At 31.6% G+C, this 23,340-nt stretch overlaps 1 protein-coding gene across 2 annotated transcripts in view; it reads left to right on the top strand.

Moving 5' to 3' along the window:
* Positions 1-23,340, top strand: part of LOC106457042 (somatostatin receptor type 5-like) — a 165,380-nt gene that overhangs the window by 24,739 nt on the left and 117,301 nt on the right. For both annotated transcript variants that reach the window (XM_022382853.1, XM_022382852.1), the window contains exon 2: positions 2,294-2,428. The gene's annotated coding sequence lies outside the window, so the exon portion shown is untranslated. The remainder of the gene's footprint in view (positions 1-2,293; positions 2,429-23,340) is intronic.

Here is a 23,340-nt window from a genome sequence, read left to right on the forward strand (position 1 = left end):
TCAACGTATTTGAAATAAGCTTATTTGGTAAAATATAAGGATACTCAAAAAACTACTATAATCTACGCTGGCATTTTTACAGTTTTTGTATTCATAAGGACATAGACATACTTATCACTAGTTTGTGGATGAGCTCTCTAACGTTGTGTGATAGGTAAAGACCTTAGTGCACACGTTGATTAGGAAGATCCCATATGTATTCTAGAAGATCTTAATCAGAACTTCTTAACTGTCAATTTATGAAGTTAAAGCATCTTGTTCAAAGTAATTCATAGTATTGTTATCAGTATTGTTCATTATATTATAATATATTAGAACAAGTCTGGAGAAATAGCATCTTGGAAAATATTATCAACTGGATTAAAAATCACGTCATGCATCAGTCAATAATGTAACTACCCTTCAGAAATATGATAATATCTGTATATGAAAATTCATGATGTCAGAAAAACACGTAGGTCCAATAAGTCTTGATACAAAATGATTAAAACCCTATAACCCGAGCGCTTTCATAAGCGTTCGGGTTATAGGGTTTTTATCGTCTTGTATATGCACATTTACTCTGACTCCTCCAGTTAACTTAACTAAACCTCTACCACAGTAGTCATATTGAGAATGTTGCACTGGAAATAATGTCGACTTTCTTGCTTTTTAAACGTATTACCGTTTATCATCGGTAGAGAAATGAAACTTCGACACAGCTATGAAGACCGCATGTCCCATATGGGGCTGTCGTCAATTCTGAGGATCTAAAAACACTATCAAAAGATCAATACGGTAACTGCGTGAAATTGAAATAGATCTTCTTCAGACCCGTATAAAGTGAAACGAGTTGTCATTTACTTCTGTGATTATTGGTTACCAATATATGAACAGTTATGACAAAATCCTCCTGACACAATTTGTTTAATTATCATGCAACTCTACAGAAACAAGAAAGGAATTGAAAATTTCCGTGAAACATCAAACCAGTAATTTCAAAATGTTCCCAAAGACACAAGTTAAACATTCACATAACTTATCAGATATCGAATTTTAGAATCACAACAAAAGTAATTTTCATTAATTCTCAGAAATGTTTGCCATTATATGTTTAGTGAAATATAATTAATAATAAATAAATATAATTCAAATAAGCTTTTAATATTACATATTCATAAAATCAAATGCTTTAACATAGATTCGAATCCGGGAAAAAGTCTCACCCTATCACCATGCTGTGTAAGAGCAATAACATTATATATATATATATTAGCAAGAATTGTATAGAGAAAAATATTAGATAATGTTCTCCTTTCTTTTTCTTTTGTTATTAAATCCCTAGTGACCTCATAAGATGCTAATTGCATACTCTGCTTTGTAGAAATTATTAATTGACTCATTTAACTGATTAAGTACTTGTTTCTTTTAATTCAAAGTCGAAATTAGAAATATGCTCTATTTCAAGGTGTTTTTTATCTCCCTTCTTGGGTAAAAATCCTAGAATAAAATAGCCCTTGTACACCATCTGACAGTTTCCATTTACTATACCAAATATTGCGGTAATCGAGCCAGCTAACCCTGGGTGATGGATGCTAGCGCAAACACACATATAATAGATAATATTTACAGTAAGATTTTCAACCACCAATATAACATATAATCATGCTAGTGTGTTTTGTTTAGTAGCTGAAAAATCTTCTCTTTTATCGATTATCTTAAAATATTTAATTCACTCAGTAAAACGTTAATGGCTGGTGTGTTTGTAATTTGTGGGAAAATAATAGGAACTAATCTAAATAACACCACTAATAAATATGAATTCGTAAGAATTACTTTAATGATGTGAACGAAGTAAACAATTAGAAGGCAGTAACTCCTGCTAATGACTTATGTTTTTTTGGTAATACGTAATATTAGCGTTGAACCTAGACATACATCTATGACAAGTAACACAGGACAAAAAACATTGTTTTCACTATTGTTTCAAGACAACTTAGATAACTTTGCTTAATTTGGAAAGCAATAGATTTTTATTTGAAGGCGATTATCGTTTAAGACTTTTATGGTATGTATATACATATATACAAGCATGTTATGTGCCAATTTTATGACGGACAATGGGAAATACTTTTTATGATATTAGATAAATTATAGACGAGGATATCAAAACACTAGATTATAGGAGTAGGTTGAATTGTGTCTCTATGATATTGTAGTTTTCTGTTTACGCTGACCTTCAACTCTGACATTAAAAAAGAGTATTTGAGCTAGGATTTAGTACTCACGTTGACTTCATTTTGTGGTTTTGCAGACTATAACATATTACACGCTATTGGTAACGATCTTCATGGCTAGCTAAGAACTGCAATTGTGGGAACATCAGCTCTTATCCTTGCAGCAAGTTGAAGATAAAACCAGCACCCAGTGGAGCTTTAAATGTCTTTAGGTAAGGAAGTTTATTTGATATATATATCATTCTTGATAAACTAATCTTTTTCACTCCTAGATTACGAAAGTTTTTGGTTGTCTTATTTTTCATATAGTTACATCTTTTAGATATTCGCGCGGTTTATGCAGAATTTAATATAAGTAGCATCAAGTACACAGTAGGTAACAGAAATGACAGTTGACGGCTGTAGTTTTGAACTATATTAATCATCATCATCTTCACTAGGCTGATGACAAGGGATGGAACTCAATGTTTAGAAGATATAAACAAATATATATTACGTTATAGCAACTACCACACGATATTTAAATGCTACGTTTGAATTTTGACTTAGATTAACAATAAAAAAAGAAATAAATTCATGCGGGTATTATGTAGCATTATATATTATTCACAGCGGTTATTGGTAGAATATGTTAACATGTATTATCTTAATTAAACAAGAAACAAATGAATTATACAAACAATTAACATTTAAATAATACTGTTTTACAATATCTTGAATGCAATTAATTTGGTAGTAAAATATCATAAGTATAGAAGGAAGAACGATGCATAGTTTCGCTTGTTTTTTATGTTACAAATATTAAAACTGACGACTTATCTATTGTCATCAATGTATGCTATGCTTATTGTATTAAATAAAACAATAATTGCTTTAATATATGTTTTTTAGAGTTTTATAGAAACACAGAAAATAAATACAGTCTCACAAGGTAAACAAAGAAATCTAATTTTGAAATATAATGAGAGCTAAGTTTAAAGCAACCTTAATGTGCTACGATTAACCTTATTTTATAATACAGATGTTCCAAAAACCCATGTTGGCTTTGGAAGTACATTCTCTATTATTCGGCGAACTTTTCATTGGCCGCGCAACTTCCATTGCAATAAACTTTTGTTAAGGATGGCGCGGTCAATCTTAGCTCACGTATCTTGATAAACTTTCCGTACACCTCTGGATGTTGACTTCCAAGATCGTTTATAGTAGATTAAAGGCACGAAGGTCCATTTGAGCTGTGATCGAATTATACAATTCCAATTTTTTATCCATTTTTTTCCTGAAAACAAATACTGATTTTGAAATGTAACTTGCAGCTTGTGAACGATTTTCTTGTGATCCATCGTGAACTTCAAATTAATGTTTATTAATTGGTAAAGGTACTTAAATATATGCCAACTTATGTCCTTTTGGATTGGATCGTTCTCTTTCGTAGCCATATAATTCAATTTGCGTATGATAGCTATCCTCTATATGTGATTCTGCAGCCCGATACTCTCCTAAACTTTCTATAGTGAGAATTTTCCGTTTCCACTGAGAACATTGGGTGGATCCTTTTTTATAATGCAATGTAACTAGGCTCTTCATGCCTAGCAATTTCATTAAATGAGTAACCTTTATAATACATTAAAATACATTCCTTCAGTCATATGTCTAACCGGAACGGCATTGTACAGTTGAATTGATGGAAATTCCTCCATTAGGCTAATATATATTTTCTAAAAAATGTTGCCTTTGTCATCACTGCCTGCATTTGCGGCAATACGCAACTGTAATAACACACATTAATCGTTCATATGAAGTTTGATTAATTAATAAGCAGAGATATTAAAGAAGAAAATTCAACGATACCGTTTGAATCATGCAATTCAATTCAACATTTATTTTGTGTTTTCCTGGCCGTAATAATGCATTGTTTTGCTAATAGTGTTTGTAAGTTGTGACGAAGGTTTTAATACAACTCAGTTTATTAGCTTGCCTATATATTCTAAAAACAGTGTATAAAATATTCAAGGTATTGGTTAAAGTTTGGAGATTATCGTTTAAGGTCGACAGTTACAAAAGTGGTTGCTGTGATGGAAACATTTTCATCAAAATTTTGTTTTCCTAATATTAAAAATATTTCATAAAAACATGTGGCCTTATTAAATTTCTTGATTGTTGCTATATTATTTCACTCTTCTGAGGATCCTTTAGTAAGTAAAACAAATTATCGATATAACTCAAAATATCTGAAGTACAAACAATTTAAAAAATAAGGACTAGTTTGTACAAATATTTGTATTTGTCTACAGATTCACCAAAACACAGAAAAGGAAGACGATAAAGATTAGAATAAATGTTTTTTCTGTAGGTAAAGATGTGACGATTCACAGATAACTTGTGTGATTCAGATACGTAAGATGACTACGTCAGTATCTCATAAAAATAGTATTTGTACATCTATGATCGCTATCACCTTTGCTTGTAGAGCTGTGCTAGTATAATTAGAACTGAAGTTAGTATCAGAAGTTTTAATGAAAATTACCATCGAATAATATCAATTGTACGTGGTAATGGACCTATAACAGTATTTATTATTTTTATAGAAATGTCTTAATTATTAGACTGACTATTTATATTTAGCAGTAAATAACAATAATATGAGGACATTCTTAAACACAGATATTGCATTAAGTTTCATTTTTATCACCACGAGATAATATAAAGCATATAAAAGTTGCAGGTACTTGAAAGTGTCCATGGTGTTTTCAAATTGTTTTTATATTCTTGTAGCATATGCACATTACTATATTTTGAGAAACAATGTATGAAGGAATTTTCATTTAAACTTTGCATTAAAAATTAAATTGTATTAGTTTTTTGTACTTACATTTACCTCTTTCAGTTATGAAAATCGATATCTTACCCTTCGTATAACATTCACTCGAGTGGTTAATATATGATTCTATACGAAATGCTCACAAGATTCCTATGACGTTCCGTCTAAGGAATCTTCTTCGAAAGTCGAATAATAAATAATAATGGCTGAATGTGAGAGCATATATGTGTAGTTTATCGTATCAAGCAAAATTGAACTTGATAAACACTGATGGATCAATGAAACATTTACAATACTCGACATTTATTTGTATACTATTTTTGTTTCATAATTTTAACTTCAATCAATCAAAACATTTATAAAATATTAAACATATTTTAACTTTCGTATTTTTCCTTTGTATAATATTTCCTTAATAACAAAGAAAAACAAGAGATATGTTTTAAGAGATAGAAAAATATCACTGCTTTGAAACATTGCAACACAATGTTATTATTATACTAAATAAATTTTAAGTTGTTAATATGAAAAATGTTGAAAACTTGATTGATATTATTGACAGTGATTTAGATTAACAATTCAAGGAAGAAACCATCAACGGCAAGATTCTTTTTGTTTCTCTTCTTATCAATATTTCTAAATACAGTCCAACGGTCATTGCCCTTAATTCCCGATTGGCAGACCAGTTTATGGATTTATCTTGTATAGAAATAGACAGCGCCAGTTGAATTGGATTTGGTTTACGCTTCCATCTATTTCTCCATTATCAAACATATACACATGGAAGCTGGATATTATCCAATAACTGTACATTTCATCAATATACTGTATCAGTTAGAGTCCGGTACGTTATTATTTTCATTCTGAGTTCTAATTAAGGTTCATAAGTGTGTCTCGTCAAAGATCCTGTAAACATTTTACAAAAAAAAGCAATATTTTTACCTTGTTTATTTTTAATTAATAAAGTGACTTAACGGTCACTTATATGGAATTGTTTCGATCACTTTCTTGTGCAATAGAACCCTGAAATAGTTAAGAAAAGAAAAGAAACATTTTCCTTAGGATTTAATTTCGTATAAGGACATTGAGGAAAGAAATACTGGTAGTAGAATTGTTGTTATTTGTTGATGATGAAAATTCCAAATACCTTGATTGTTTTACGGAGGATTTTTTCGATTTCATTTTTTATACAACAAACGTGTCCGAAAAATACATTTTTTTTACAAATCCTATTTCTTCATTTATTGAGCTAGACCAGTGATTCCCAAACTCTTTTAGTCAGAAGCTTACTTGATATGAATAGAAAAAGTTTGAGGCCCCATAACATATAACTTTAGCATGGCGATTGAAAAACAGTGCCGTAGTAAAAACAATAACATCTCCTTTCGACATACTGTATCATTTACTTAATTCAACACAATTTTTATTGGCTTATTGTTTATTTAGAATTAAAATTATTTCAGTATCTTTGTTTTCGGCCCATTTTTTGGCGGTCTCTTAGAAAAAGCTTTACGGACCCCAAGAGGGGCCGAAGCTCCTACTTGGAAAAACACTGGACTAGACCATGTGAATAGCGTAATAAGATTTATGTTCCTCATGTAAACATATAAGATTTCCACTGTAATTGCCTTACTTTGTTTGAAGCCAACTGAATTTGACTGTTTAGATTGTGTTTTAGTGTTGTTTTCGTTAATACTAAGTATACTATTACTGTCTTTCTACACATATAAGTCTACTCGTTATTTAACGTTTTGGCAGAATTTGTACTTTTTTTTATTTAACTTTCCTCTAGATATATAATGCAACTTAGTTTCTCCTACAGAAATGATGCAATCAAATAGCTTTTATATATAAAAACTGGTTTGTCCATAAAAACGGGGTTATATTTTCAAGGTTTTATTTAATTCAATCCCATGTATGGAAAAGTAGAGTAAATTCAGTATATTAGTGGTGCTCCATAAATAAAGAAAGCATGAGAAAAGAAACCCCATAACCCGAGCGGACTTTCCGAAAGTGCTAGGGGTTACTGAGCTTCTTTTCTGATGCTAAAAAGTTTTGTTGATCATGTATGCTTTGCAATATCATGAATTGAGTTCAAGAAACTTTCTTCAAGGTATTCCCTGATACTTATCGACCATTAACTTTCTAATGTAAGGACTTGGATGAATAAATTATATAAAGTCTAGTAGATTAAATACTTAGCTTGCTACTGTAGACAAAATACAGTTTCAAAAACTCTCGAAGGAATCTTATTAATATTTATTAAAAAAACAAAAAAACTTCTCTACAAACAACCTTTGAGTTTTGTAACATCAAGCAACACGCATTTGGTAGGAAGACCATTTCTGGTACAAATGCACACAAGTAGTAACACACAGCCATCAGATAGAATATTGAAAAAATGCCTAAATCAAAATCATTCTATGTTTTTATGTCCTACCTTTAAGATCTTATTTTTTTTGATCGGTACCTTTCAAGTAGAAATCTCGGACAAGTTTGTTAAGCTTTGTTCAAAGACAAGTTATTCATTAAAAAAAAAATCCAAATCTCTAAAGATATATTTCTTTCCCAGTTAAAATACAAAACATTTGATAACTAGAATGCAACACTTAATGCATACGACAAATTCAATTCTTATTACATTCAATAATTCAATATATCTTTAATCGATTAAACTATCATTTTCTAGATTTTGTTATTGTAGTTGCAGAAAAAGGCCTTAAGCTATTTTACGTGAGAAAAACTATACTATCAGGAAAGTAAATAATTTGATAGAGTTTGGTTGTGAGTATGGATTTTGATTATTTTTGTTAAATGGTTTTACACACACCATAATGAATATGATATACGTGTTTTGACACTTAAAAAGACGCGTAAACTTTAAGTTTCTAAACGTCATAGTGATAGTGTATAGAGGATGAAAGTTAAGCTGGCCCGCCTCTGAACTAAGTTCGGGAAGATAATATGTGTTTCTTAAACGTATGCATTTTCCTGTCAGAATCAAATGAAACTCTGAGAAGATAATGTTGGTTAATTGAAGCAGACATGTTTTATACGTGACATGAACAAGAAAGAGGTCACAGCATCAAAGTAGAAATGAAAATGTGGAATAGGCCGTGATCCATGTTTAGCATTCCTGACCGTGAATCTGAGAGCCTATGACTCGCTTCCCACAATCAAGTTTCGCATTTGCTGGCAGTGATTATACTACAAGACTGACTGTCAAATACTGCTATCCAAGTCCAAGAGTTGGTGGAAGATGGCGTTGAATATTTAGCTCCTCTCTAGTCTACCAGTTCAAAATTATAGACGATTATCACTGTAACTATACCTGAATGTACGAAACAAACTTGAAGCGGGAAGTCAGTTTCTTCAAACTTGCCACAAAGAAGATTGTTGAGAAGGGTTTTAAATAGTAAAATACAAACATCAATAAAACCTCAAGAAGAAGTTATTTGCTACTTTTGTTAACTTTCATTCTAGAAATATGTCTATGGGAATATTCTTCAAATGGTTGATAAGTATTTCATAGCACTGAAGTTTTCGACAGCTTTAACAAGTATTATTGTTAGGTGTTAAAAAAACACAATCATATATATTCATCCATATTCATTCTAGTTATTCAGTGTAAACATGTTTCATTTTGAACGAAATAGCTAAAACACGGTCTTAGGCAAATAAAAGTCAATTCGTGCATGAGCGATTTATAATACAAGGCCTACTTCGGATACAATTCATTTGTTTCTTAAATCACTTACTGAACCTACAGAGAGATGTCAAGGTTTATAGAACATGTATCCGGAAAAACCTTATAACAGTAAAAAGTAATATATTAGTATAATTGTTGATATATAATATATGTATATTACAAAATGTAATGAACACATATCAAAAACTACAACATCTCAAAAGAAAATATAAGCATAACGCATTATCTCTTCGTATGACAATGTAGACAGCTACCAGATATTTAAAAGATAGTAAGCAGTGAATATGTTGATTTCCCCGTAACCTTAGAGAACTATGTAACTTCTAAATTAATACTGCTTCATTGTGGTTTACATGATCATGGTTTGTGGTTTTATGTGGATATGTTAATATATAATACAGAACTTTCGTTATTTTACACATAAATTTATGGCAGTTTGAATAGCTTTAGGTCAGGCTAACTTATTATTAGCTATTCCTTTTGTACATTTTCAGGCTTGTAAGTTAGTCTTTTGCATGGAGCTCAGTTCCCTCAATACTATTTTTGTGTTTGTTTTACTATACTTTGCTTCGTAGAGAATGTGTGTAATAAAAAGGATCCAGTAATATGTGCGTTTGCTGGTTTGGCTGTTATGTGCGATGCAGCATGCTTTCCCAATTTTGACTTTAGAAGCTTGTATAAGCAAAGACATTTTGAAATAGGAACTTTCACAGTCTGATTATTGATATGTAATTGAAACTTTAAAGATAATGTTTTCTTACGTCACACCATTTAATAAACTGATATATAGATATATAGATAAATGCAGTGGCTCATCATTTAGTTAGCCATTGTAGGCGACTTTGAATAGAAAAATAAACAAATGAAAATTCGAGTATAGAGTGTGTTTATTCTTTCTATTTAGTTTATTTTGTTCAGTTAAAAAAAAGTCCAAAAGCATGCATGCACGCAATAGTTAAATTTAAATACAAATATTTGTGTAGCTTGGTTAACGTAATTATTTTCATTTCTTGTAAGATTCAAAATGAATAGCCTTCTTTCTAGATGTAGGCTAGAATCTGTTAAATGGGGTTCATTACATTCAAATATCGCTATGCTGATAAGTCTAGTCAGAGAACAAAACATATTTCGTGGTTGAATACAAAATACAATTAATGTTCTCTATTGGATTTTGAGTGCCTTATTCAAATCCAAAAACTGTTGAAATACTTTACTCTTAAATTTAGTTGTTTAACCTCCATTCTCGGTAATTTTTGTATTGTTTGTTGATCTGTTCGCATAATTTAAAACACGTCATCTTCACTTTCATACGAATCACTCCCACATATTATCGTCGTATTTCTTGATTATGAAACTATTATGGTCAAATTTCGTTCCATTTAAAGGTTATTAATTTTATAGTTAATTTATTCACACAGACAACTTTATCTAATCCTTCACGTGTTGTTATGAGGCGAATTAATAGTTAAAACCATTTTAGTTGTCTACGTTTTTCGAAAATATCTGTAGGCTAACCTTTATCATTTTTAAATCATGAATCCATAAGGAAGATTCTTGGAATATTTGAATTAAATGTCTTCCTTTGGTTCACGGAAGACCCGTTTCAATGTAGTAAACAGTTTATAATTTTATTTTTCGTAACACTGTAAATCAAACCAATAAACGTTTTTAAATAATCAAATATTTTGATTTGTATAATGACCTTGTATTGAAATACATCTACAGTGTGCATATTTTGTAACAAATAATATCATTATTATTAGGATGGAATACAAATACATTTAGCGCTGTCAAACTGAGAAATACATGTTATGTTAAACATTTACATATGTAATTTGTATAATGAGACAGGTTCCATGGACATCATGAACGATTTTTTAGAACAGCAAATAATTTTATTAAACACCTGTAGAAAGATATGTAATTCAGCATTTCACCTATCACAATAAAACCTTACCAAAACATATGTCATGACAAAATACAACGTACAATTATTATAAATAGCGTCTGTAACCTTATATCAGTTCATATTAAACATTCAGAATTTGGTTGGTCTTCCTCGTATTCTATAACCTCCACAAGGCGAAGTAGCATGGTGTCGATAAGGTTATTGATGTAATACATCGTGATTTCATCCCAACTTGTCACTAGAAGACGCTACAACTTAGCTACATAAGCTAGTTTAGGGTCATAGTTAGTAATTTTCCGGCTCAGCTCTACCCAACATTTCTCAATAAGATTTTAACGTGTTTATGGTCGAGATAATCATGTACAATACATTGTATGCAGTGGTATTGTCATCCTGAAACACAGCTATTACTGAACCTTCCCCTAGCATATGGAAGAAATATTATCTCTATGTGATGCCTGTAGGAGGTGTCATTGACGTTTCCCTGGAAAAAATGAAGAGCACCATGATGAATAGTTGCCCAAACATTACTGCACCACCTCCTGTGTGTTACCTGTGGGAAAGACAGTCTTCCCTCATCAATTCTTTACGAAAATGACGAACACTAATTCTACTATTACCTTTAGCAAGCCGGAAACAGGACTCATCTGAAAAGATGACATGTCGCCAGTGTTTTAATTCTAAGATGTCTTGTCCAAGTAACACGGTGACGGCGGTGAATTGTAGTTAATATCGGTTTGCAGACAGCCCTTCTCGTTTGGTCACTCTCCTATTCATTGTTCTTGTGGACAACCTGGAATGAATGTGTTCATACCATCCCTGTCGTAAAGTTTTGCAAGACTTTTTTTCAACCTTGACGTGTTAACTTGATCAAACATGGCCATTTCGGGCAGTAGTTTTTTCGGCGTCTACAAGTAGATTTTCCTGGAACAACTTTTTCTCTAGTCTGATAATGTTTCAGGATTCTGGATAGGGTTACCCTACTGTTCTGGCAATGTCCATTTGCTTCATACCATTTCTGGACAGTCGAACAATTTGACGTCCTATAACTTCTGGTACGTGACGAGGCGTGACTTTACACCAAATACAGAGAAATGTTCTGAACAAAACGTGGATCTTTTTAGAAAAATATTATACCAGAAGCACACCCTTTTATACAAAACAGGTGTGTGTGTGTGTTGACGAACAACTCGTCAAAACAGCTTATATAGACAAGAATAACAACTCGTACGTGTTTGTCCGATCATATGCTACCTTCTCTGCTACTACCTGAGCATTTACTGAATAACTACTCCATGCATGTAAACAATACCATAAAAAATTTGACCAAAACTATATTATGTTCGGAGTAGATTGTTTACGAATAGGACATTCATTAATGTGTTTACTATTAAAACTATAACGTAGCAGTATTTGAATTTTTATTATTTGCATAAGTTTCTTAATTAAAAAGAATTACAGAAAATGTGGTATATTAAGTGAGTTAAAAGTGACATTGTAGTACAGCGTTATGTTGCTGAAAACAAATTTCGATTAACTTTATTGATGTTTAATGAACCGACTGATTGCTAGGTCAGATATTACCTATGCTAGAAATAACACGATAAGATCAAACATTCTGATGACGTAGTAGGTTTAATCCCACAGTTCTGTTTTTGTAATTAGAAAGAAAGAAAACCTACAGATTGCAGAGAGATGGCTTTTCTGGGAAAAAATATTGATTGAGATCAAAACAGATCCGTACTGACTTCTGTTCTGGTGAGATGCTAGCGACAAAGAAAGAGTACATTTTGAAAACGCTCAGATTATCAGATTTTGTTTGTGTGGGAAAAATAATAATGCTATTACCATCCTTAAATTTGTTGATAGTCCTGTTATTTTCGCATACTTCGAGTAATGAAGAAAACAGCTGATGAAGAAACATAAAATAGCATGAAAATAGTATTAATATCTTCTAACATTTGTTTCACACGTACACACTTGGGTATTGGTCGAAACATGAATCAATGCAAGGTTGGTTTATAATAACTTCATTAATTTCTTGTATACAATTTTAATCACATATATCTGATTGTAAAAAGGCGTACCTATGGCATAAATGGTTACTGTCTTGAACGTTGCAAACTGCTCAAAAATAAAATAAATGGGGATTTGTGTGATTGTAGAATGTTCGAAAGTTTATGATGTTCGTAAGATAAGTAAATGCCATAAAGTAAAGAGTTTCACAATTCTGATAAGTAAGTTCGATTTGTTTTATCCACGATTAACATTTGTTAATTAAGTAAAGTATTAATAGAATGTTATGTTTTTCTTGACGAACAAGCATATAAAATGGCAAGTCAATGAATAGAATGCCTACTAAGTAGTTATATGTATGTATACAACTATTAGAAGATATTATTAATTTGAAAGGTGACTATTAAAAATCAATAATGAATGACGAAAATGTATTGCCTCTCAATTAAGCCGTACATATAAATTAATAAATAGGAATAAAAATCCTACATTCAAATTACTTAGCTAGTTGTTTGAATTTCGTTTAAAAATATATAACAGATTTCGTGTACTATGTTTACGTAATTAAAGCCTCATTCTAATATTTATAATGGTAGCCTAATCAGAGAGTTTGTTTGTTTGTTGAATTTCGTGCAACGATATCCGAAAGCTTTCTTCGCTAATTTTTAAGTGCTAGACTAGAGAAATGTAGTGAGTCAGTACCATCCACGGCTAAATTTTTGGGTACTCATGACTCTCTTATAACACACCGCGTTCCAAAGTGTGTAACGATTTTTTTTTATGTGGTGGCAACGGAGCGTGAAACCATAGAGCCTCAAATCTACATGGTGCTGGTTACACTGTGTCTGAGAGAGAACAGAATATGTAATAAAATGAACAGATACATTAACAGAAATATATAGAATTGTGGACCGACAAACAAAGAGATTTGAAATTGTGTGTGTCTTACAATATCGGAAAATACCCTATTCAAATTAATAGCATTATAACCCTTCTCTCACATATTCGGGTTTTAAATTGGTTTGTATGAATCAGCTGTATAAGTCCCACAGTCAGCTGTCTCTCTGACAGATCTATGTTCTACAATAAGTTTACCAGCAATAATACTGGGGTGAATGCTACTGGTTAGAATATAAAGGACTATGTATTACTTATATTAACCAGAAATGTAAAAATAAAAATTTAACAGTAAACTAGCTTCAAGCTACATTGGGTATCATATGAAATAATAACTATAACTGCCACTCATCTGTTTTTTTTTAAACTGTATAATTTGTGATAAATTTGATCGAATAAATTATTTTAATCTAATTGAATATTTTTCTAATTGAAACGCCCCCCCCCCCACTGGCCCAGTGGTATTTCTGCGGGTTTCGATATCCGTGATGGGTAGAGCAGAGATAGCCCTTTGTGTAGCTTTGTGCTTAACTACAAACAGACAAATTCAAATGATAAAGTAGAATATATTTTCAGATGTATTGTTATTTTCCTACAACTTACTGTCTCTAAAATGTCTAACTTGAAATATTGTACTCCATTGCTTAGTAGACATGCTTTGTAAAAAACAAGAAGTAGAAATATTAGCTACATATTAAATTCGGAGGAGAAGATTATACAAATTATAACCCAAAAATTTAATTTAATGAATAATGTCATTGTTCTTCTACTGAGAAATTAAAAAAGTAGTTCGTTTCTGCTATTGCTTAGTAATAATCATAAACATTTATATATTTCACATTAAACAGCTTATCAAAATTGTAATGCACGTTATTCTACCCCCTAGCATGAATAATTTGTCGCGATTGGCTAACAGTGTATAGAGTGATTTGAACCATTTTTCAATGTTGTCTTGAAAGCTGGGCAACAAATTGCATTAATGCTGCGCGGTTGTTAAGGTCGTTGTCACGTTTGCATAACGTCGAAAAAGAATTTTGCAGAAGACAATTTTTTGCAGCACTTTAGAAACATGTTGATTATTTAGGCATATTTACAAATAAGTTGCTCAAATCCGTAAAATGAATGTGGGCATATCTTATGACGTAAGATGAAGAGCTGCGAAGTCGTTTAGGCATCAGAACTTTGCAGACGACAATATTTGCAGTACGGAGAAAACAAATTGATTTATTTAGGCCTAATTTACAAACAGCGTCGAAACCTTCACATCATTCTAAGCAAATTTTGTGTTGAAGTTAGACAGGAGCGTACATTATACATTTATAAGTAAGATCACATGAAGATGGGATGCTATGTTATGAAAATTAAAGTGTTTTGATTTTTGTTTGTTTTTGAATTTCGCGCAAAGCTACACGAGGGCTATCTGCGCTAGCCGTCCCTAATTTAGCAGTGTAAGACTAGAGGGAAGGCAGCTAGTCATCACCACCCACCGGGATTGTTTGGTGGGACTGGGATTCGAACCCGCGACCCTCTGATTGCGAGTCGAGCGCCCTAACCACCTGGCCATTTATAGATTTATAGATTTATAGCAAACCCGGAGATGTAGGCTAACCAATCAGATTTTGTAAGACGAGTAAAATAAATACATTATTGGCTGATGATTTAGGGCAACAGATAGATCATTTGCTACCCTTATATGCATACATGTTGCACATCAAAATAAGATTTATTTCGATATATTTAAAGAGACACAAACCCTATAGCCCAAAGATGTCGAAGGTTACAAAGTTTTCGGGCATACTAGTATACATTAATAGTGAATAAGTTTTGTGTGAAAAAACAAGTTATATAAAAATTCCAAAGTAAATAAATAAAGAAAAACCAACAGAATCGGTATTACAAAAAATTTAAAAAAGACCTAACTAAAGTTTTTTATATCTAGCAGATTAGTTATTAGTATTAAACAAGTTAACACAGATGAATAGGCTACACAAGAACTATAAGCTATGACTTAGGTTTAAGTTGAAAGCAACTAGAATTAGTAATCATTGTGTCTAGATTAAATTCTTACAGTGAGCTAAATGCAAGTATGTTATCGAGCTCTTTTCGTGATGAAATAAAGACGAATAAAATATGTATTCATTGAAACATTAAATAAGGTGACACCTTAAAAGTTCATATAATAAGAAAATAATTCTGTGATCAGAAAATTGGCTTCTTCAGATAATAACATTACTTGTTTTTAACTGTAAAGAGAGAAACCATATGAATGTTGAAGTTTCTCAGTGATGACTATTTTGTAATAACCACCTGATGACGTCTTTCTCGAGTTTGACGTCTTCTTGTTGCTAACGGTATTATTGATAACGTTTTTTTGTGGAACAAAAACAAGAAACTAATGTGGATTACAGCAAATACTTTGTAGTTGGCTGGATCTATACATGAACATTTAGCAATCTTACAATTTACGCAGCTTATAGCAGTGGAACAATGCGTAATTTATATAATCATTAGCAAAAGTACCCGGCTTCGCTCGGGTGATTAGGTTGGTAGTGTGTGTGTATTCTGAATCTATTTTAGCATAAAAGTGTAACCTATATACTTTTTCTGCTAAACAACATGACATACAAACCATTGTTGGAATGCATTGTTACCAAAACGCACTGGCTGATCTATATATTAGAAGTTGTTAATTAAGGAACCACTTCTTTTCTATGTGGTTTTTCGCTAGCTTGCCTCACTAAAAAGATCCGCACGAGCATGCGCGTGCACACACTGGGATATGATAAGTAATAATACCCAGGTGCTTAGTATAGGTGCAAAATTTCAGGTTTCTAGGTTATTTCCTCGTCGAGCTATGACAGTCACATGTTCTTTTCGCTTCTTTACCTCACAAAAAGATGCGCGCCCTTTTATTATTTTCTTGATGAAAACACATTACTTGAACTCTTCTGTTCTATTATATTCTTTATTATTACATATTTTATTTTTTATTTCCAACAATAAAATGAACAACTTACATTAGATACATTTTAAATATAACCACCTTAAATATGATCATCGTATATTAAATACATTAAAATATATCCTAAAATAAATCATGTTAATTTTATAAAATATACTTTTACTACATATTTTATTCCATTCTTTTTGTTATTTTACAATTTCCCTTTTGATTAAAGCTTTGCCTCAATTATACTTCCTTCTGTTGTTATAGATAAATGGTTTATTTCCATAATCTTTATCAGTTTATGAAAAATACTCTTCATTCATTTTATTGTCCTTCTTTGGATTTCTGGTAATATTTTTAACAGTAGCACAATTCTATCTAACCTTACTCAAGTACTATTACTTTGCCCTCTTACACGTACCTATTTAAAGTAGTGTGTGACGGATTTATTATCTATTTTAATATCAACGTTTGTTTAGATTAAGTTTATATTTAGAAATATGCATAGCTTATAGCGTTACATATGTATTGCGAAACTCCCTACTATTCTCTAAAGTTGTAGAATGTTCTTGAGTGTAAGAATTAACAACACACGCGTGTATGTAAACGCTAGTGTAGCTTGTTAGTATTGTTACGAAAGCTGAAGCTTCGAGAAATTCTCCACTCGCCTATAAATATAACCGACGCGACGCGCGAAAAAGAGAGAAGAATACCTATTACTGGTTTGCTATAGTTGGTGTGCTATTATCTTCGGACGCTATAACTGTGATTGTTATAATGCTTATTAATCGGGAAACTTAAGATACTTAACCAGGAACATCGATAAATTTCGAACATTACAAACCCTTTAACTTCAGTTGATTCACATCGGACATTAGTACTTTTATGAAAACATTACCTAACGTCATCGGTAGAAACTCGACCTGTAATTGGGGTGTGACCAGTGAAAATTACAGGGCTAGCTAGCTCTCTTTTAAGTGATTTATACCTACGTCAACTTGAAATTAATTCGCTCATCGTGAACTCTCGATAAGATATCAAGGAAATTTCAGACTAAAAAGAACACTTTATATTGCTTGTAAATTTGTGAAACTTTTGTATATAAATCATTGTTCGTTATAACTATTTGTAATAGCTGTTATTGTAAATTGTATTGTTGTTTGTATATTAAAACATATTTGTATTGAAAAAGAAAACTGTGTGTATCAATCTTGTTGGCAAATATCATAAACTGGATATATAACGGCAAACATTTAACTACTAAATCTAAATTTCAATTTAACTCAATTTTAGAATATTACAAGTTGTCATACGTAACAAGTGCCAAAATTTATGAAATATTTTTCATAATATAATCAATTGATTTTCATATTATGTGTCCAAAAACGGAACATATTATTTTTTTTAGAATCTTAAACTTGGTCGTAATACATTCATTAAAATATCTGCTGACGTTTCGCCTGCTTTCTCCAGAGAATCCAACAAGGAATATTTATAAATGCATTCTTAATCTTAAATTATCTGTTTCGCCGACATATATAAACAAGTACATATGACTAAGGTTTTATGTTAAATTAACTAGAATTAGTCAACTTAAGCATCTATCTATTTAGCATTAAACATTTCAGCAAAGAGTTTATGGTGTACAGTCATTTTCACAGAACTTGTACATTGAGAATGTTTATTTGAAAATTAAAACCTGAGCGAAAAGAGTTTTCTAAAGAATTATACAAAATTAAAAGCATCCGAATAGCGTTTTCTACCCCTAAAGGTTTAGTTATTAATGGTAGTAGGAAAGTTAACCCTAGATGAATAAAAGATAAACTTATTAATCTAATTCTTATACAGTGCTAAAAATTCTGGTAAGATTACTCATTAGTCATAACATTCGAATGTAGTAGAGACAGAGGTGTCTACATGTGTTATATATCATTGATAATCCTCTAAAATTGCGCTCATTAAGTAATGTCGAAAACTTATCCAAAAATTATTAAACTCTTTAAAACTTAGATATGATAGTTTTATTTAATCATTTAAATTCCAATTTACAAAGTTTATGGATAATCAAGATACTATACCAAAATAAATGGAATAACCTAAAGATTATCTTGCCTATTTGCTGAAGGTTCTAGTAAGTTGAGCTTTCAAAATAAATTTACTCGACGTTCTTTTGAAAGAATTTATTTGTTTTTAGGTTTTTGTTGTGTTCTGTTTTATACATCAATTTAATAGGTTTATACATAGAAATCAAAGTATTATAACTGACAAGTGTGCAGTCGAAAGTTGTAGGACAGGGGCTTTTGGTTAAACCAAAACTGTTTTTTTTTTAAATAATCAAGATTGCGAGACTTTTTTGAGTTACTTTGTAGTATTCCACAGTGTTTTTTACTTTAAATTGAACGTAAAACATTTTAACTTAGAATGTATGAAAGTTTAATTCCAACATGTAGACCATAACTTATAAATTCTATCGTATATGGTATATATAAGGAACGCATGAATACAACAAATGAATTTTGTAATGCTATATATATTGTTCATTACAACACATTTGAAAAAATTCGACAAACATGTCTCTATATAAATATAAAGGATACACATATGGGTAACTTCAACCCACAGGTTCTAGATTATTTACATTTATTCGATATAGAGTTTTCATATATAATGGTAAATAGTATAATAACGCTCTGCATGTTCTTCACTTGTAGATATATTAATTATATACTTTTATCTACTTATCAACTTTTCTACTTTTATCTACTTATCAAAGTTTTCTTGAAAAACCAAACACATTTATCTACCATAACTTGCTTTGAAAGAAAGCTTTGTTTCTGCAAACAAAACACTTTGTCTAGATTTTGATATAAGCATCGCTAATCAAACACTTGAGTTTAAAGAAATTTGATAAAAACACATTTTTAATTATGAAGTTATAATATCTTCATTTCAGCATACTAATGTTCCAAAAATACTATTTTACAATCTTTGTCATTGGTGGCCTGGTTATTACGGTGCTCGGTTTGCAATTTGAGGATCGTGGGTTCGAATCCAGTCACTGAATACGTTCGCCCTTTCAGCTTGGGGGCGTTATTATGTGACAGTCAATCCCATTTTTCGTTGATATAGAGTAGTCTAAGGGTGGGTTGTGTTGACTCACTGTCTTACCTCTAGTCTATCACTTCTAAATTAGATTCTTGCGAAATTCAGCAAACATATTGTCGTTGACAACTTATAAGATACAATATAATTTGTTTGACATTACAACGTTTCATGAACAGAGCTCGTATGCTCACTTTAATTTTTCACAGATTAGGTTTCTTCAACCACATTTTTAACACTAGATTTATTCACTTATGAAGGAAATTCAATGACTATCTTGCTAACGATTATAGAATTAATAATTGGACAGAATATTAAAAACTTTACAAAATCGTCTCGCCTATACTTTTCATTTCATAGCCAATTTTTTAAGATTTTTTTTATTATTTGTTTTTCGGTACAATGAACTATCTGTACTGTGTCTATCACAGGTATTGAAATCTGATTTGTAGCGTTAAAAGTTCGCAGACTTGCCGCTGGGCCACTGAAGGGCTAGTATGACGACCACCACTGGTTTTACCTGTCATTAGTGTAAGCTTTCATTAAAGCTAATTCAAACTGCCTCTACATAACATAACATTACTATATTTTACTTAATTTAATTGTCATATTTACATAGCTGTTACCTGTTTAAGCCATATCATTGACGTGATCGTTTTCATATCTTAGTATCACTTATACATTTCAGCTAATTCTTATGGATATTTATCTATTTATTACTTCAAATTATTCGCTCCGTGTGTGTTGCAAATTGACCAGTTATAGTTGAAGTCGGATTAAGTGTTAGACACAGCTCATAACCTTTATATTAGATTATTTTTCTCTCTATTACATGGAAATTGGTCATTTCAATTAGAATATCGATATTTTAGTATCTATTGTACTATTTTGTTATCATATAAATTGCTATATATTACTACTTTTTATTCTTTATCTTCACAAACATCAGTGTTTGTTATACTACCTGTATCATTCTGCTACCTGACGCTATAGTCAATCTATGATATATGTCGCAGTAATTTGTCCCAAATGTCAAGTTACTCTAAACTTACAGTGTCGGAGCTAGTTAATGGGCTTTCGTTGGTCACGAGATGACGTTATGAGGATCATATTAAGTTTTATGTACACTGATGTCAAGTTTTTCAAGGAACAGTTTGTTTGTTTGTTTTTGAATTTCGCGCAAAGCTACACGAGAGCTATCTTACATTTAGCAGTGTAAGACTAGATGGAAGGGAGCTAGTCATCACCACCCACCGCCAACTCTTGGGCTACTCTTTTACTAACGCCCCCACGGCTGAAAGGGTGAGCATGTTTGGTGGGACGGGGATTCAAACCCGCGACCCTCAGATTGCGAGTCAAGAGCCTTAACCACCTGGCCGGACCACAAGGAACAGGAAATTGGCACTAATACATAAAGTAGACAATGAGTTTTATGTGTTCTGTAAGTTGTTTTATATTATTTTTTTAATATTACTTTCATTAACAGCCTTGATTAGAATATTTAATATATATATATATGGATGTATAAATATACTTATTATTTTATGATTTTATCATAAGGATTATTTTACTTCTTTAGTTTAGTACACGGATTATAACTAACCACAATCTTATCAGCTGGCCAAACCTCGTGAAATAATATTGAAATTTAGATCATTTCCTGGAGAAAACGCAAAAGTTTCGAGATAATTTGATAGTACTGATTTCAAACAGTAGTCAGAATTTGACCATCTCCTTTAAACTTTCAGTTATTGTAATTTCACATAGACTGCGAACTGTTTGCAAAGTTGCGCCTGCAGGCAAAGCTCAACATTATTTTTGGAAATGATGGGAAAACAGTCATGAATAATGTTGATGCCAAATTATATTTCGCAAGCAGGATATTCTACACTAAACTGTTAGGAATTAATCAAACTATTGTTGTTGTTGTTGTTAAGCACTAAGCAACACAAAGGGCTATCTGTGCTCTGCCCAAACCGGGTATCGAAACCCGATTTCTTGCAGTTTAAGTCCGCAGACATACCGCTGTGCCACTGCGGGGCAAATCACACTATTATTCACATTTCAAAATGTGACGTAGCTTGAAGAATAAAAATCTAGACGTACCGTATGTTATTGTTGAGCGGCTCTCAGCGTAACTGAAATGCTCAATAAATACTTTTCTCGGTGGGCGGTATAAGTAGCTCAGGGTTTTGGTTCTGAATGAAAGCAAAAGTTCAACACAATTAATCATATTAAAGTCCATGAAATAATTTAAATTGTTAGACTAACTTAAACTTTTCCTGTCACTGCGAACTGCAATGTGTGAAATGCCATGCAATTAACTCAATATACTAGATTTATGCTGTGAAATTAAAATTGCTTGGGAAGTTTCATGGGTAAAAGGCATACATTTTTATAACTTCAAACATTGACTGTATTGTATTGATCTAAAATTCCAAATATATTGGTCATATATGTTATTTGTTTTCGATACAATTCTAGAGAATTGTTCCACTTTTGCTTCATTCTCACACTCACCTGCTCCGCTCTTGAATCACGAAACCCTCACATGCTCAGTTACTTAAAACACTTGAAAAGTCCCTCGACTGATCATAAAAGGGGCGGAGTCAGACATCTCTCTCTCGGTTGCGTCTCACTCACTCAGTTGGTCACTTCATCACGCTCCGAGCACAATCAAAACAAAGTATGATCTTATAATGGTTGGAGACGGTTTAAAAGTATGATCTTTTTCCTCGCTCCATACCTGAGATATAATAAAATTATATTAACATATTATTATTATTATTTTAAACTGTAGTTCTAAAAACATAATTTTTTTATAATTTTTTGAAAGTCATTTGAAATGCTGGCTGCCTCCAGATCAAGTAAAGTCCGAAAGTGCAAAAATCTTCCAAACAATTTCTGCTACATTTATGGAAAATATATTACAGTTTCATGAAGGAACAACATCATACACAAGGTAAAGATAGCACTATATTGGGTGTAAAATTGGTGACCAAGAAAATCTTTGAGCTCCACGTGTATATTGTACAGTTTTCACATCTGGCTTAACACAGTGGCTGAATAAGGAGAGAGCGAGTGTGCCATTTACAGTTTCCATGATATGGCGTACACACAAAGATTATCTAACTGACTTATTTTTTGCATGTCAAATGTTTCTGAATATTCACGGAAAACTAAACAATACATTAAATATTCAGATATTGCATCTGCAATGAAACCACTACTTCATGGGAATGATCTCACCAAATCCACCATCGAATTGGGAAACAGAAGAGTTATCTTGCGAAGAGGACAATGAATCATATTCATCCTCTTCACCTAGCGCTTTTATTCCTGTGGCACCTCAATATAAGCTAGCTCCTATGATCACACAAGAAGAGCTAAATGATCTGATTCGTGACTTATCTCTATCAAAGCAGCATATATAAGAATATTTTGAATAAATCTATCATAATTCGAAAACTAGAGGTGATCAATAATTTTCAACATGATTTTTAGAATAAGCATCTTCACATTACTCAGAAACAGTTCTAGTAGCTGAAAAAAATTATTTGTTCCCCGGCGTTACCAGAAATAATACTATATTGAATTAGCTATATTTGTTAATGAGATAATTTTTAGTTCTTATCTATCTAAATTACTTGTATAAATCGAAAGTTACGATTAAATTAATTATCTAGAACTAAAATGAAGTAAAATCAAAACTTAAAGTTATGGAAT

Source organism: Limulus polyphemus, unplaced genomic scaffold (assembly GCF_000517525.1).
Source record: "Limulus polyphemus unplaced genomic scaffold, Limulus_polyphemus-2.1.2 Scaffold285, whole genome shotgun sequence".
NCBI lineage: Eukaryota > Metazoa > Arthropoda > Merostomata > Xiphosura > Limulidae > Limulus > Limulus polyphemus.